The sequence below is a fragment of the Arachis duranensis genome, chromosome 1 (genome assembly GCF_000817695.3).
Source record: "Arachis duranensis cultivar V14167 chromosome 1, aradu.V14167.gnm2.J7QH, whole genome shotgun sequence".
In the NCBI taxonomy this organism is placed as follows: Eukaryota; Viridiplantae; Streptophyta; class Magnoliopsida; order Fabales; family Fabaceae; genus Arachis; species Arachis duranensis.
Window position 1 is genome coordinate 86,832,454 of NC_029772.3, and position 5,376 is coordinate 86,837,829.

Sequence of the window (5,376 nt, forward strand, 5' to 3'; positions counted from 1 at the left end):
GTCCTTCAAGGATTAATTTCTGGCGCTTCAGCTCCCTTAAATCATGCCCTTGCTCTTCTTGTTCCCTTAGGTGCCATGATCTTGATGAGTTTTAGCTCAGTGATCATGGCAAATCACACCAAACTTAGAGGTTTGCTTGTCCTCAAGCAAAAGAAAGGATAGGAGAGGAATAGAGGGAGAGGCAATTTCGAAATCCAAAAGATATGATGAGTTGAAAAAGATTTGAGAAAGATTTGGATTGGAAAAAGATTTGTGTTTATGAATTAAGATACATTTGATATTTTTGAAAAGGGATTTTAGAAATTAGGGTTTTTAGAAATTAGGATTAAAAATTTTTTTGAAATTAAAGGACGACATTTTGAAACATGTTTATGCAAGAAATTATGAATTGAAACATAAAAATTTAGAAAATTTGTAAAGAAAAATGGATTTTACCTCCTCCCCACCAGTCTGGCGTTAAACGCCCAAATGCTGCATGTTTTGGGCATTTAACGCCCAATTGCTGCTTCTCCTGGGCATTCAACGCCCAGCTGTTGCTTCTTTCTGGCGTTGAACACCAGGAAGTCCTTTATCACTGGGTGTTTTTCTAAATGCCGAAGATGCTGTAATTCTGGCGTTAAACGCCCAGAAGGAGCTTCTTTCTGGCGTTCAACGCCCAGAAGATGCTCCTTTCTAGCGTTCAACGCTCAGATGGCTATCCTTACTGGCGTTGAATGCCCAGTGGATGCTTCTTTTGGGCGTTCAATGCCCAAAACGTTTCTTACTGGCTTTTTCACGCCAGTGAGCTTCCAAATTTCCCTGTAACTCTGTGAATTCAATCAATTACTTTTTTACCTTTTGAAGATACTTTGACATATACCTGTAAAAATTAATTAGAAAAAACAAATAAAATTAAATTTTGTGAATGGCTGGGTTGCCTCCCAGCAAGCGCTTCTTTATTGTCCTTAGCTGGACTATTACTGAGCTCTAATCAAGTCTCAGTTTTGAGCATTCTTGCTCAAAATTGCCTTCAAGATAATGTTTAACTCTCTGTCTATTAACAATGAATTTTTTGTTAGAGTCATTATCCTGAATAATTTCCCTGTAATCACATATGGACCTCTCCACCGGGATTTTAATTTCCCTGGGAATAATTTGAGCCGAGAATTAAATAGCAGAATTTTCTGCCCCGGCTCAAAGACTCTGGATGACAGCTTCTTATCATGCCATCTTTTTGCTTTCTCTTTGTAAATTTTTGCATTCTCGAAAGCATTGAGTCTAAATTCCTCTAGCTCATTTAACTGGAGCAATCGTTTTTCTCTAGCTGACTTGGCATCAAGGTTCAGGAATCTGGTTGCCCAGTAGGCCTTGTGTTCTAGTTCCATTGGCAAGTGACATGCCTTTCCATACACGAGCTGGTATGGAGAGGTCCCTATAGGGGTCTTGAATGCTGTTCTGTATGCCCACAGAGCATCATCCAAGCTTCTTGCCCAATCTTTTCTACGGTTAATTACAGTCCGTTCCAGGATTCTTTTAAGTTCTCTGTTAGAGACTTCAGCTTGCCCATTTGTCTGTGGATGATATGGAGTGGCTACCCTGTGGCTAACTCTATAACGAACCAAAGCAGAGTAAAGCTATTTATTATAGAAATGAGTGCCCCATCACTAATTAGTACTCTAGGGGTGCCAAATCTGCTAAAGATGTGTTTCTGGAGGAATTTTAACACTGTCTTAGTGTCATTAGTAGGTGTTGCAATAGCTTCCACCCATTTGGATACATAATCCACTGCCACCAGAATATAAGTGATTGAGTATGATAGTGGGAAAGGTCCCATGAAGTCAATACCCCATACATCAAACAACTCAATCTCTAAGATCCCTTGTTGGGGCATAGCATAACTGTGAGGCAGATTACCAGATCTTTGGCAATTGTCACAATTAAGTACAAACACTCGGGAGTCTTTATAGAGAGTAGGCCAGTAGAAGCCACATTGGAGGACTCTTGTGGCTGTTCGCTCACTTCCAAAATGTCCTCCATACTATGATCCATGGCAGTGCCATATGATCTTCTGCGCTTCTTCCTTAGGCACACATTTACGGATTACTCCGTCTGCACATCTCTTAAAGAGATACAGCTCATCCAAAGATAATACTTTGCATCCGTGATTAGCTTCTTTGATTGCTGTCTACTGTATTCTTTGGGTATGAATCTCACTGCCTTGTAGTTTGCAATGTCTGCAAACCATGGCACTTCCTAGATGGCAAAGAGTTGCTCATCTAGAAAGTTTTCAGAAATCTCAGTAAGAGGGAGGGACGCCCCTTCTACTGGTTCTATTCGGGACAGGTGATCTGCTACCTGATTCTCTGTCTCCTTTCTGTCTCTTATTTCTATATCAAACTCTTGCAGAAGCAACACTCATCTTATAAGTCTGGGTTTTGAATCCTGCTTTGTGAGTAGATATTTAAGAGCAGCATGATCAGTGTACACAATCACTTTTGATCCTACTAAATAGGATCTGAATTTGTCAATGGCGCAAACCACTGTAAGTAGTTTTTTTCTGTGGTTGTGTAGTTCTTCTGTGTGTCATTTAAAACACAACTGGCATAGTAAATGACGTCCAGAAGCTTGTCATGCCTTTGTCCCAATACTACACCAATGGCATGGTCACTGGCATCACATATCAATTCAAATGGCAATGTCCAGTTTGGTGCAGAGATGATTGGTGCTGTGACCAATTTAGCCTTCAGAGTCTCAAATGCCTGCAGACACTCTTTATCAAAGATAACTGGCGTGTCAGCAGCTAGCAGGTTGCTCAGAGGTTTGGCGATTTTTGAAAAATCCTTTATAAACCTCCTATAAAATCCTGCATGCCCCAGAAAGCTTCTNNNNAATCCTGCATGCCCTAGAAAGCTTCTGATTGCCTTAACATTGGCAGGTGGTGGTAATTTTTCAATTACTTCTACCTTAGCTTTGTCCACCTCTATTCCCTTGTTCGAAATTTTGTGCCCAAGGACAATTCCTTCAGTCACCATAAAGTGACACTTCTCCTAGTTTAAAACCAGGTTAGTCTCTTGGCATCTCTTTAGAACAAGTGCTAGATGGTTAAGGCAAGAGCTGAATGAGTCTCCAAATACTAAAAAGTAATCCATGAAGACTTCTAGAAATTTTTCCACCATATCAGAGAAAATTGAGAGCATGCACCTCTGAAAGGTTGCAGGTGCATTGCACAGGCCAAATGGCATCCTTCTGTATGCAAATACTCCAGATGAACATGTGAATGCCGTTTTCTCTTGATCCTGGGGATCTACTACAATTTGATTATAACCTGAATATCCATCCAGGAAGTAGTAGTATTCATGACCTGCTAGTCTTTCTAGCATCTGGTCTATGAATGGTAAAAGAAAATGATCCTTTCTGGTGGCTGTATTGAACCTTCTATAATCAATACAAATACGCCACCCTGTAACTGTTCTTGTAGGAACCAGTTCATTTTTTTCATTATGAACCACTGTCATGCCTCCCTTCTTAGGGACGACTTGGACAGGGCTTACCCAGGGGCTGTCAGAACTAGGATAAATAATCCCAGCCTCTAGTAATTTAGTGACCTCCTTCTGGACTACTTCCTTCATGGCTGGATTCAGCCGCCTTTGTGGTTGGACCACTGGCTTGGCGTCACCCTCCAATAGGATCTTGTGCATGCATCTGGCTGGGCTAATGCCCTTAAGATCACTGATGGACCACCCAAGAGCTGTCTTGTGTGTCCTTAGCACTTGAATTAGTGCTTCCTTTTCCTGTGGATTTAAAGCAGAACTTATGATCACTGGAAAAGTGTCACCTTCTCCCAGAAATGCATACTTCAGGGATGGTGGTAGTGGTTTGAGCTCAGGTTTGGGAGGCTTATCCTTTTCCTGAGGAATTTTCAGAGGTTCTTTTATTTCCTCTGGTTCCTCGATTTTCAGAGGTTCTATTATTCTCTCTGATTCCTCCAGATCAGGCTGAGCATCTTTAAAGATGTCCTCTAGCTCTGATTCAAGACAGGGTTCGGCCAGTTGCTAGGAAAGGTCTTCCTAGAATGAGAGTTGCACTCTTGTGTTCCTCCATTTCTAGCACCACAAAGTTAGTAGGAAAGGCAAATGGCCCAACTTTGACAATCATGTCTTCAATCATGCCTGATGGGTATTTAATGGAGCCATCAGCAAGTTGAAGACATATCCGGGTTGGTTTGACTTCTTCAGTCAAACCAAGCTTTGTGATAATAGATGCAGGTATTAAGTTGATACTTGCCCCAAGATCACATAGATCCTGCTTGGTACAAGTACCCTCTAATGTGCATGGTATCATAAAGTTTCCGGGATCCTTAAGCTTCTCAGGTAAGCTTTCCAGGATAACTGCACTGCATTCTTTAGTGAGGTAAACTTTTTCAGTTTCCCTCCAATCCTTCTTATGACTTAAGATCTCTTTCATGAACTTGGCATAAGAGGGTATTTGCTCAAGTGCTTCTGCAAACGGAATCTTTATTTCAAGAGTCTTGAGATAGTTTGCAAAGCGGGCAAATTGCTTATCCTGTTCCGCTTGGCAGAGTTTTTGAGGATAAGGCATTTTGGCTTTGTATTCCTCAACCTTAGTTGCTACAGGTTTATTACCTGTAGAAGTGGGTTGGGAAGCCTTTTTAGAAGGGTTGTTATCAGCACTTGTATGTAACTGATCCCCCACTGGCGTTTGAATGCCAGGGGTGGAAGCTGGAGTGGCGTTAGACGCCAACTCCTTATCTGTTACTGGCGTCTGAACGCCAGAACTGTGCTCCCTTTGGGCGTTCAACACCGGATTCATGCTTGTTTCTGGCGTTGAACGCCAGGAATGAGCATGGTCTGAGTGTTCAGCGCCAGCCTTATTCCTCTCTGGGCTCTGATTGTCCTCAGAGGGATTTTGAGTAGCCATTTGTTCATTTCTTGGCTTCCTGCTGCTTTGAAGTGAGGTATTTAATGTTTTCCCACTTCTTAATTGAACTACTTGGCATTCTTCTGTTATTTGTTTTGACAGTTGCTTTTCTGTTTGCTTTAACTGTAGTTCCATATTCCTGTTACCTATTCTTGTTTCCTGTAGTATTTCCTTGAATTCGGCTAGCTGCTGAGTTAGAAAGTCTAATTGCTGATTGAATTCATTAGCCTGATCTACAGGACTGAGTTTAGCAGTTATTGTTTTAGCTTCTTCTTTCATGGAATATTCACTGCTTAGGTACAGATGCTGATTTCTGGCAACTGTATCAATAAGCTCTTGAGCTTCTTCAATTGTTTTTCTCATATGTATAGATCCACCAGCTGAGTGATCTAGAGAAATCTGAGCTTTTTCTTTAAGCCCATAGTAGAAGATGTCTAATTGCACCCACTCTGAAAACAT